Here is a 13,507-nt window from a genome sequence, read left to right as displayed (position 1 = left end):
TCCCGTGGTGGCTCCCGGCAGGTTGCCATTTCCTTCTCCAATGCTTGAAAGTGAAAAGTGAAAGTGAAGTCGCTCAGTCATATCCGACTCTTCACAACCCCATGGACTGCAGCCTACCAGGCTCCTCCGTCCATGGGATTTTCCAGGCAAGAGTACTGGAGTGAGTTACCATTGCCTTCTCCCAAGTAATAAAACTATTCTATGGCAAATAGGAAATAAAAGCTTTTTCTTACTATTTCTAAATTATTCAAAATCTCTATTATTTCAAAAATTTTCTAATTATAAACTCAAATGTAGGTCTAAATGTCATTTGATTATTAGATTGAAATTTGTAAATGATTATATTACTAAACAGTGTATCTGAAAGTGCAAAAGTAGATTATTTGAGCTGTTTCTATTCTTACAACTAGTTTGTGATTTCCAGTATCCTGGAATTACTTGCTTTAACAGGTCCCTAGTAATTCTCAGATACTTAAAAGACATTCTACTTTATGTTACTTAGTCATTTTCACCTGGGAGAAATAAATAGATTAGACAAGTATGCTTATGTAATTTGTGATCCATTTTTACCCAGAAGGCAGGAGGAAAAGAAGGAAATAAAGAGGAAAAGGAAAGAAATATTTAAACTTACATGAGAAATACTATATGTAGTATTACTTCTGTTATACAAATAATGAGAATATGGTTTTAGAGAGGTTAATTTTTTTTCTTATTTTCTAATAACCTCAAAATATTATTCTTTGGAATTCTTGCACACTGTTGATAGCAGGTAGCTTGCCATAATTAAAAAAAAAAAAATGAATGGCACTTAAAAAAATCCTGAAATAGTGAACCTAATTTTACTATTATAATAACTCCACTCTTCAGTATTTTCCCAGAGAACTAGAAATGTGTACATACACACAAGTGCATTAGAATATTTAAAATAACTTTACTCTTAATGCTAAAAATTTGGAAATATCCTAACTGTCCACCAGCAAGAGGAGGAATAAAAACATGGTTGTATATTTGTGCAAATGTATTTCTAGCCAGTAACAGAAACAAACAACTGATACGTGCAATGACATGGATGAATCAAAACTACTGCACTAATCTAAAGTCATATCGTATGAGTCCAGGTACATGAATGTCTAAATCAGGTAAACCAGCAAGAGCGAAATAAAACACTGGATGTCTCTATGGCATGGGGAGCAAAGGGAAAGAAATGACCTGGAAAGGAATGTAACCTTAGGAGGTGACAGAAATGATCTACATCTTAATCTGAATAGTGGTTTCATGGTTGTATACACAATTTAATGTTCATCAGGTTGTAACACTTAATACTGAAAAATGTGAATTTCACTGTGTGTAAAGTAAACCCCAAATAACAAAAATGGCTTTCTAAAATTGCTCTTTCTAAGCACAGATTATCAAATATTATTTTGTATCTAAAATAGGCTAATTATTTCTTTGTTTATGGATTCATTCACATTTTAAAGATTGACTTATCTTCCTTTTTCATTGAAATTTTAGAAAAAAATTGCTTTCAAATACATGAAGGGGATTACAGATTACAGAGTAACATAATCTTTGTAAACTTATCTTTCAGCCATTTAACCATTTTTAAATGCATCAATTGTTAGCAGTTTCTTCATTTCTAGGGACAAAGTTTGTATATAGAAACATATGCATATATAATATGCGTTCCCTCTTCAAACATAAGGGATATTGTACTATATGTTTTTTACCTTGCTCTTTTCATTTAATGAAGGTAGGGGAGATTTCCATTTCATTACATAAAGTATGTGACAATTTTAAAACATGTCTGCAAATGTTTTAAACTCCTTTCTGACTTTAGTGATATATGTTTAACTTATCTCTGTATTTAAGGTCAGAAAAAGTCATTCAGCATCCAGTTGGCTTACTGCAAGGCCAGAGGGAAGATACCCCAAGGCACACAGCCTAGCAAATCTTTTCGAAACACTTAAACCCAAACATATGGGAGCAAAATACAATTGCTATTTTAAATCATGAATAATTATGGTAGTTTATTAACCACCATGCTGATATGTGCTTGTTGTTCAGTCAGCCGTGTCTGACTCTGCGACCCCATGGACTGCAGCATGCCAGGCCTCCCTGTCCTTCATCATCTCCAGGACCTTGCTCAAACTCATGTACATTGATTCTATCATGCCATTCAACCATCTCATCCACTGTTGTCCCCTTCTCCCCCTGCCCTCAATCTTTCCCTGCATCAGGATATTTTTCAATGAGTCTGTTTTTCACATCAGGTGGCCCAAGTATTGGAGCTTCAGTTTCAGCATCAGTCCTTCCACTGAATATTCAGGATTGATTTCCTTTAGGATTGACTGGTTGGATCTCCTTGCAGTCCAAGGGGCTCTCAAGAGTCTTCTCCAGCACCACAGTTCAAAAGCATCAATTCTTCGGTGATCAGCCTTCTTTAAGGCTGTACATGACTATGTACATGTCATGTACACATCTGTACATGACTACTTTAAAAACCATAGCTTTGACTAATGAACCATTGTTGGCAAAGTGATGTTTCTGCATTTTAATATGATGTCTAGGTTTGTCATAGCTTTTCTTCCAAAGAGCAAGCATCTTTTAATTTTGTGGCTTCAATGACCATTTGCAGTGATTTTCAAGCCCAAGAAAATAAAATCTGTCATTGTTTCCATTTTTTCACCATTTGCTATGAAGTAATGGGACTGGATGCCATGATCTTAGTTTTTTGAATGTTGAGTTTTAACCCATGTTTTTCATTCTCCTCTTTCACCCTCATCAAGTGGTTCTTTAGTTCCTCTTTTTGGTTTCTTCCATTAGGGTGGTGTCATCTGCATATCTGAGGATTGATATTTCTCCTGGCAATCTTGATTTCAGCTGGTGATTCATCCAGCCCAGCATTTTACATGATGTACTGTGTGCATAAGTTAAATAAGCAGAATAACAAAATACAGCCTTGATGTACTCCTTTCCAATTTGGAACTAGTCCACTGTTCCACATCCAGTTCTAACTGTTGCATCTTGTCCTGCATACAGGTTTCCCAGGAGGCAGGTAAGGTGAGCTGGTATTCCCATCTCTTGAAGAATTTTCCACAGTTTGTTGTGATCCACACAGTCAAAGGCTTTAATGTAGTCAATGAAGTAGAAGTAGATATTACTATGTTGTTATATTGTGTATGCATATGTAATATATTAAAAATACTTTTAAAAGTATGTTATCATTCTTTCCAACCTATTTTTAAAGCCTTTATACATAATAATATATGATCATTGTGTCTCCCTATTAATGGCAATTAGTTTCAATATTTTGTGATCATTAAAAATGTTACTGAGTGAATAAACTTCTACATTGCTCCTCTGAATCATGAACAATATATACGATTAATTCAGAAGAAAAATACTTTAAAATTAGAGAGCATATGCATTTAAAATTTTTGAAAATTATTTAAAACTTGCCCTTTTTAAATATTTTGTCAATTTTACATTTACCTACAGTTTTTAAGAGTAAGTGTTTACCTAACAACATTAGCAACACAATTATCAGCTAGGTTGAATTTTTGCCTATCTTGTGTTGATATAGTACTTATGTGAAACTTTAACAATTTTGAGAGAAGTTTAGCTTTTTTATCCTTAAGATACTTGTTCATTCATCTGCAAGTTGTTTAAAATATCATTGTGGGTCTTCTTATCCATTAGTAGAGACATACTAAATAATCAACCACTGTCTTTCAGATGAGTTGCAACATATTTTCACAAGAAGTAAGTTGTTCTTTTTTACTTTATTGAAGATTTTTCATAATTTTTTATTTTGTATATAAATTAGTTATTTCCTTTAAAATGTCTATTTTAGTTTCATACTGCGACATGCTTTTTCCTACTTCACTTTTGTGAGTTAAAGTTTTCCAAGTGTTCCTCCACCATTTATATAGCTTCATAAATTTTAATTTTTTAAAATTTATTTGGAACATATCACATTCTGTTATAACTTTGAATAAAAGCTCCAAAATGATGCTTTCCCTATGTGGTTATCCAGATGTCCAACCTTATTCATTGAATAATCCATCTCCCCAAATAAGTTGAGATGTCATTTTTAATTATATATTTATCATGCTATTTCCTTCAATATCCATTGTTTTCATAATATACATGCTTATTAGTACATCAATAATAACTATCTTTATTTTGTACTATGATTTAATATCAAGTAAAGCTAGTCTTCTATCATTTCTCTTATTTAAAAAATGTTCATGGTCGCTGTTACTTAGTTATCTTTCCACATGAATCTGGAATTAGATCATCTGTTCCCTATCAAAAAACCCCAAAATCTCCTACTTATATTTTTATTGACATCACCTTAAATATATGAATTTACTTAAATAAAAAAATTATATTTTGAATGCCCATCAAGTGCCTTTGCATTTCTTTACAGGTACTTGTGTATGCTCTTTAAGAATCTATTCTGGTTGACCTTAATATTTATTTTTATTTTATTCTGTGATATATAATACTCAGAGTTCCTAGGTGGCTCAGTGCAGAAAGAATCTACCAGTAATGCAGGAGATGCAGGAAACATGGGTTTTATCCTTGTGATGGGAAGATCCCCTGGAGGAGGGCATGGCAACCCATTCCAATATTCTTGCCAGGTTAATCCCATGGATAGCGGTAGGATCACAGTCAGACACGACAGAAATGAATGAGCACTGCATATGTATAATACTTCTGTTGCTTTTGAAATAAATTTTTTTCTTCTGTCACTGCTGTTGTACATATGAAGTTAGTGACTGTATTAATTTTTGTCCCATTGCTTTCTATACTATTTTGTATTAGAAACTGGTATGATTCCTTCATTTTCCTAGACATATCTTCTGCAGAATTCAAAAAATATTTTTCCTATCCATATTTCATATTTTTCATTCTTTCTCAGCTATAAATATATTGGCTATAATTTCAGAATAATATTACTTGATTGGCTGAAAGTATAAATTCTAATTCTAATTGATTGACGATGTGTGCATGTGTATGTGTGTACATGTAGGTATATTGACTTGATTTAGAATTCTTACCACTAGACCAATAATTTTTCTAATTATATATTCCAAACAGCATGCTTGTAGGTTCCTCATCTGTTCCAAACTTGAAGGCCCTGTAGTCAATTAGCCTTCTCCACAATTCTCTGCTGATCAAAACACTCTGATTACTAATCTGTCCTTGTGGCCTGCTTATGGTAATTTCTCCCACTATTTAGTCTATTGGACTCTCTAAAGGTCAAAGGCTACCAACTGACTCCTCCTGTTCAGAATACTCATTATTCCCAATGAAAGCAAGGAATGTAATTCCATTTCCAATGTCTCCCATAATCATATCTTGCATATAAAGAGCAAAAATATATTCAGAGATTTTCAGAGATGATGATGCATTTCTCTCTTCCTTTGGTGGTTTAGTTACCAAGTTGTGTCTAACTCTTGCAACCCCATGGACTGTAGCCTGCCAGGCTCCTCTGTCCATGAGATTCTCCAGGCAAGAATACTGGAGTGGGTTGCCATTTCCTTCTCCAGGGGATTTTCCCAACCCAGGAATCAAACCCAGGTCTCCTGCACTGCAGGCAGATTCTTTACCAACATGTATTTGTTAGTTTCTTCACTATTTCTACTGAGGAAGGGAAGGTATTCCTACTGTGAAATACAGTTTTGAATATAAGATTGTTGAGCACAAATTGTACCATTTTGTTGAATTCAGATTCAGTTAACCAAGTTAGTTAGTCTAGGCACTATTAATGTCACTCACAACGTTTTAAGCCAACACATTAAATGCCACATCATTAAGATAAGACATTGCTTCTTCTTTGTTAGTCTAATGATCTTAACATCTACCCTTCTATATGATTTCCAGTCCCCTGCTACCGAAATCATTAAGATTTTGCAACTCTTTCAAAATATAGACATCTTCTTCTGCAACAGGTCCATTTTTCTCTATCCAGACTACGGTGAGATTTGATTTTTATAGTTTTTGAAAGACAATGCATATGCATTAAGGGCAACTGATGTTCTTTGTGAGACCACTCCAGTTAAAGTCATTAAAATGCATTTATGTACTGAAAAATTCAGATGGGACACAGGACATGCTTTGCTCAACAAGCAGTATTCAGAGATAACTGGGGATTCTCAGTCCCATCTGGTCCACCCCAATATTTCAATCTCATTCTTCAAAGATCCAAAACTCAAATATGTGAGTATCTCAATTCTAAATCCCTTTTTAGGATCTATGTTCAAAACTATTTCTGGTATAAATTATGGAATCATTAAAGAAAATAGGAAAATAGGTATTTAATAGGTATTTAATAGGTATTAGGTATTTAATAGGTATTAAATTAGGTATTTAATCAGATCAGATCAGATCAGTCGCGTCTGACTCTTTGCAACCCCATGAATCGCAGCACATCAGGCCTCCCTGTCCATCACAAACTCCTGGAATTCACTCAAACTCACATCCATTGAGTCGATGATGCCATCCAGCCATCTTATCCTCTGTCGTCCCCTTCTCCTCCTACCCCCAATCCCTCCCAGCATCAGAGTCTTTTCCAATGAGTCAGCTCTTCCCATGAGGTGGCCAAAGTACTGGAGTTTCAGCTTTAGCATCATTCCTTCTAAAGAAATCCCAGGGCTGATCTCCTTCAGAATGGACTGGTTGGATCTCCTTTCAGTCCAAGGGACTCTCAAGAGTCTTCTCCAACACCACAGTTCAAAAGCATCAATTCTTCGGTGCTCAGCCTTCTTCACAGTATAGGTATTAAAAATAAATTATATAATCATTGAAGGAAATAGGAAAATAGGAAATAGGAAAAGATGGAATAGGTATTAAAAATATTTATAAGGATGTGCCATTGTATAGGGGAATCAAGATGAGTAGCTAAGGCAACTTAGGGCTAGCAAAAGCACTTTTGCACCAAAAACCCCAATACAGATATGACCTGAAATTCTCTGGAATGTTTCAATATTGGATAAAAATTTAGTAAAATTTCATCTTGGGATCTGAATATAAATCAAGTATAAATTAATTATTTTGAATTGAAATCAACTATTTATTTTCAAGTGGAATTACATGTTTTTCGTTTTGTTTTGTTTTGTTTGTTTTTTTACTCTTAATAGGCTGCTTCTGCTACTGCTAAGTCGCTTCAGTCATGTCCGACTCTGTGCGACCCCGTAGAGGGCATCCCACCAGGCTCCCCAGTCCCTGGGATTTTCCAGGCAAGAACACTGGAGTGGGTTGCCATTTCCTTCTCCAATGCATGAAAGTGAAAAGTGAAAGTGAAGTCGTTCAGTCGTGTCTGACTCTTAGCAACCCCATGGACTGCAGCCTACCAGGCTCCTCTGTCCATGTGATTTTCCAGGCAAGAGTACTGGGGTGGGGTGCCATTGCCTTCTCCACTTAATAGGCTACAATTTGTTAAACATTACATATATTTTAAATATTAGGTATTTCAAAATATCAATATTGTGTGTATAAATCACTTAAACTTTTCTAAGTTTAATTTCTTTTCATTTGAAAGTCATTATCCACTAAAGAAGCAGTTATACCCTTAAATATAAACAGGTTTACCACCTCTTTTGGCCAAATTTTCAAGACTAGTATAGGTTTATCCATAATAATGACTGATTTCTTGCCTGTTACAGTGATGGACACAGACAGTCCATTTTTAGGTCTTAGCCAATGACTCTGTAAACCAATGCTGATTACATAGTTCTTGTCTCTATATTATACTTAATGATATTTGCAACCTCTTAATGAAGTGATTGAGCTACTTGAATGTATTTTTACAGACTTTTGGCTCTTAAAAGATATAAATATATTCTCTTATATTAGAAATTAATATGAAAAGTATTACTATCTTTTAAGGTTTTAATCTGACTATGGAATCACAACTTCTAAAGTCATTCTAATAACAGTACTTATTTGTTTTATTTTCCTGTGCTCAATCTGAGAACAGGAGCATGTCATTAGCTTTTGACATCTTTCATAATAACAAAGAGTCATAAACTTGCCCTACACACCAGTAAAGTTTGCTCTTCAATTATTAGATTTCTTCAATATAAGTCGTGTAGATCATTTATTATATCCAATAATCAATTCCTAGATTACTAGTAACTTTTTAATTTACTTGTATAAGATCAGACAATTTAAATGAATTTTAAGTTGTGTTTCACAATGAGAGGTATGCCCTATGTCTGTAGCAGGATTGATTCTAATGAAATAAATAGCACGCATTTTTAAAGCTTGCCTTCTGGCATTTGTGAAATATGGTCTTGGATTCTTTAGCTGTATACTACATTAGTCATCCTTATTACAATCAGCCATCTATTCATGTGCTCTGAGACTCTTTATCACACTAAAGAAAGAATGTTATGTTTTATGATGATGAATATTTCAGTGATAAAGATTGGTTTTCATTGTCATTGTCACTGAAAAGATGTATTACTCTAGTTTACCTCAATTCTAGGAATAATTAGAGAATTCAAGGAAAATCATATATATTTAAAACTTTTAGGTAGAAATGTAAATGTCCTTATCTTAAAATTAGTAACATATTTTTAATATTATCCTCCCTCAGTTCTGGAACACATGTTGTTTTAAAGGTTTATTCTCCCAAACCTTGTTTTTATTCACTTATTTATCTTCCTATTTGTTTATTTCTTTTCTGAGAAGAGCATATTTGCCTCCAAATATTAATGATTTCTATTTTTCTTACCTCCCTAATAAACACTAAAAAATAGAACACCAATTTTTATCTATACGAGGGTTACCTGTGCAATCTCAAAAATGAGTTGATGAAATGACAGTAAAACTTGATATAATATTGCACTCAGGTCAATTGGACAGTTTCTACTATTTCTGAACTAGGGAAATATTTGCTTTTTTATCCAAGCTTTCCTAATCATCATTTTAATTATGCAATAAGCCAGATTGTAGATTATTCAATATCATTCACAATTTTCCAATCAAAAGAAAAATAACTAAATAAAGAGGAGAATAATTCAGATAATATTATGCAGACTACCTGTTTGGAGGATAGTGGGCCAGTGTCTTCCTCTATATGAAAAAGAAAAATACCTCTCAATATGTATTGAGTCAACAAATGGAGGAAAAGTTACTCTGTGGGAAGCAATGAATGACATCAATTGTGGAAAGAAATTTAGCAGATTCTTCACACATCAGTAACCCAGTAAATATGTGTTGCATGAATGAAGGAACATGAGAACAAAAAATCAAAATAATCATAGACTTAAACTATGGAATATAACATAATGCCTACTGAAATAGATTAAGCTAACTATTAGAATGTGCTTCCCTGGTAGCTCAGTTGGTAAAGAAGCTACCTGCAGTGCAGAAGACCCTGGTTCAATCCTTGGGTGGGGAAATCCCCTGGAGGTGGCAATGCCAAAACACTTCGGTATCCTTGCCTGGAAAATCCCATGGACAGAGGAGCCTGGTGGGCTACAGTCCACAGGATCACAATGAGTTGGGCACAGCTGAGCGACTAACACTTCACTTTCTTTCTCTTAGAAGAGACATGTGACTTTCTATTAAACTGACAATAATTGGAAAACAGAAGAATGCCAGAAACATTCATATCTGATGAATTTTAAATATTAAAATAAGTAATGTGGGTATATCAAGATTTGGTGCATGGAATTATATTTACTTGAAATGGTAAGTATTTCTGGTAAGAAGTAGTATTTCTGGTAAGAAGCATGTTTTTACGTGTAGGCATATTTTGTACACAAAATGCATTTTATTACTTGACATAAAATGTGATGGGTAACAGCTATCATTTATTAACTGGCTATTTGATGCCAGGAAGTATGAAAAGTGCTTATACAATCTGTTAATTACTTAGGATAGACTTTCTGCCATAAAAATATGTAAAAATATCACTGACTTATCATAAATGTTATGGCTCATTCACATTATAGAGTAATGGTTCTGGGAGGAGAGATAACAGGGAAGGGGTTTCTATTTTGCATGCCCATTCAGAGATCTAAGTTCTTTCTACCTTATGGTATTTCATCATCTTTACCATGAAATCTCTAATTTTTCTGCTATCAGCAGAGAAGAAAGTGAAGAAAACATTTTTTGTTGTTCAGTTGCAAAGTAGTGTCTGACTCTCTTGTGACCCCATGGACTGTCACTGGCCAGCTCCTCTGTCCATGGGATTTCCCAGGCAAGAATATTGTAGTTGCCATTTCCTTGCCATTTCCCTCTCCAGTGTTTCTTCCCAATCCAGGCATCAAATCTGCATCTCCAGCATTGGCAGGCAGGTTCTTTACTGCTGAGCCACCAGGGAAGACATTAGAGAAGAAAAGATGCCCTCTCCTAAATATCTGAGCCCGGGAGTAGTATACCTCATTTCTGTACATGTTTCATGGCAAGAACTAATCACAGAACTACCTATATGCAAAGAATCAAATAAATATATTAAAAAGTTGATCCAAAAAGAGAGAGCATGTTTAGCATCTATCTAATATCTGCCACACAAGTGAGTGACTTCACGTAACATCTTAAAATATTCTTATGGTCAATGCTATGCACAGAGAATAAATTTTCTTTTCCCCAAAAGCTGAAAAAAAGAAGAAGCAAAGACTATAATGCTTATAAACTTATGATAGAACTACATTATGCAAGAATAAAGTAACCACGGAACAAAATGTCTAATAATAGAAACACCAACTAGTCAGTTCAAAACAATTGTGAAAAAATATATATTAAATGTTTGAGTGTGTCTAGGGTTTGTTTCACAAAAGACATTTATGAAATTTAGAGGACATTGGAAAGAACTATCTAAGTATATTTCCAAAAATTTATCAACCCAATATAATAATATCTCAGCAGGTCTTAATCTTCATAGATCCAACTCCCTCTTCTTACAATAAATATTTTATAAAATCCCTTTAACTATGCTGAAATATAATCAATAAACAATCTAAACTGCATATATGTGTCTATATCTTAAGTTAATAGAATTATATAATGAAGAAATTTTCAATGTAATGTATAATAAAATACTATAAAATTCAACATGAAAAATCTTGGCAGAACTGTAATAAACCATAAAGAAGTTATTAGATCTTTACATCCACATATCAGAAAACTTTATATATAAATATGTATTTTTCATTTAAATAAAAATTTCCAATTCACCCTTTTTCTACTTGTCATTCCCTAATAAAAGTTGAGTAAGTATTTTTTAAATCAACAGAATAGTGTTGTCATTTGTGATGGTTAATTTGTGTGTCATTGCCTGGGCCCTAATAGGCATGGCTATTTAGTCAAGCGTAATTTTGACTGTTTGTAGGAAGGAGTTTTTGGATGAGATGATATTTAAATTGGTGGACATTGAATAAAACAGACTTCCCTCCATGAGAGGGATAAGGGTCATTAAATCAGTTTAAGGCCAGAACAGAATAAAAAGATTGGCCAGTCCAGAGCAAGAGAGAATTCTCCAGCAGATTGCTTTCAGATTTCTTCTGCAACACTGGTCCTTCCTGGCCTGGTTCTATCACATGAGACCTCTGAACTGAAACAGAAGCATCACCGCTTTGGAATGAAACAGAAACATCACTAGACTGGGTCTCTAGTCCGCACACTTACACTGTATGTGTGTGTGTGTGTGTGTGTGTGTGTGTGTGTGTGTGTGTGTATGTGTGTACATCCTGTTGGTTTTATTTTCCAGAGAACTCTGAGTAAAACACCATTGATGATGTATTTTTCATAATTGCAAACTACTCTTAATAACATCTGAAAGTGAAAGTTGCTCAGTTGTGTCTAACACTGCCACCCCATGGACTGTACAGTTCATGGAATTCTCCAGGCCAGAATACTGGAGTGGGTAGCCTTTTCCTTCTCCAGGGGATCTCCCCAAACCAGGGATTGAACCCAGGTCTCCAGCATTGCAGGTAGATTTTTTTTTTTACCAACTGAGCTATCAGGGAAGCCCTTTGAGCAGGAAATCCAAGCAGAAAAAGAAACAGGCATGTAATCTAGGTTCCCTGTGAGGTTAGCTAAGAATCCCATAAGTGCACCCTGGGAGTCTGTGGAGCTCTCTCCCAGCATTCTCACTGCCTAGAAACAGGAAAATGTAATCTGCTCTTTTTGTTAAATTACTGTACAAGCTCATTCTCCATAAGGATTGGATTAATATTCTAAATCTACAAGTAAATTACATAGTTGCTTGAACACAGGATCAGGATTATTGAAATAATCTAGTCAGAGCATGAATTAACTATGTATATAGCAGGAGAGGTATTATTCCCACACTTGATTACATTCCTTAACTTTTAAGACTCCTACTGTTACCCTGTTACCTTTCACTCTATAGTTCTTAAGAGATGTGTGGGGGTGGGGCAGGGGGGTGGGGAAGGATTTTTTTTTTTAATCAAGCACTAAAAAGAATATGGAGGTAAAGAATACAAGGTATTCTTGTAAGAATTCTTGCCCATTGAAATTGGAGGATAAACTTCAATAGAAAAGAAAAAATATTAAAGTAACCAAAATACTCCTTTGTCTAGCTACATAGTTATTATATTTGGAATTTTGACACAAGCACAGTGTCTATAACTAAAGACATTCATGTGAATAGTGTAAAATGTAGCTTCTAGCTTGTAGAATTATGCAGTGGCAACAGTAGGAACAGGTTGAGAATATAGCCTCTGAACAGGGCTGTCTGGAGTCAAATTTCAGTTCTGAGTGATCTAGTGCAAGGTATTTAAACTCTTCTCTGTGTTGGTTTCCTTAAATCTAAATTGACACACAGTACAACTTACATCATAGAATTGTAAAAACTTATGCAAGTCAATTTTGCTTAGAAGAAAACATAATAAATACTGTTTAAGAAATATCAGTCATATAGTTCTCATTAAACACTATACACAGGTGATGACTTTAATAATTGAGGTAAAAAATGTAAAGATCATCAGTGGCATATTTTGACTTACTATAGAAATAAAAATATAACTTACTGGAAGGTTACAAAAGATTTCTCATATTGTGAAGAGTTATAACCTGATTTACTTTAAAATATTTTATTGAGATACAGTATTATAGGAAAAAAACTTACTTCATTTATACATTAATATCTTACCCAGAGGATTTTATGATTACTGTTAAAGTGATTCATTTAACTCTAAAGAGTCAAATAAAAGATAAGTGGGAAATTTTTGCACCTCCCACTATTAAATCAGAAACTGTGCCCTTGAATGTTTCAATGAATTTAAAAGTGAAAACAAAGTTTCAAATAGAGATTTTTTTAAATGGCAACTTTCTAACTAATGTGAGGTCAAAAGTATCAATTATTTGGTTCTGAGAGTGAATACAAACAAGATTATCACTGCATTTTAAGGAACAAAGAAGGCAAAGATGTAGGAGGTCATCTGTTTTCCTTTTCTACAAGTTTCCTTCCATCAGATCTTTTCCCCATCCATTTTCAAACATCCACCTCGCATTTCTAAAATTT

The sequence above is a fragment of the Bos indicus x Bos taurus genome, chromosome 17 (genome assembly GCF_003369695.1).
Source record: "Bos indicus x Bos taurus breed Angus x Brahman F1 hybrid chromosome 17, Bos_hybrid_MaternalHap_v2.0, whole genome shotgun sequence".
Classification (NCBI taxonomy): Eukaryota; Metazoa; Chordata; class Mammalia; order Artiodactyla; family Bovidae; genus Bos; species Bos indicus x Bos taurus.
Note: the sequence above shows the minus strand (reverse complement) of the source record.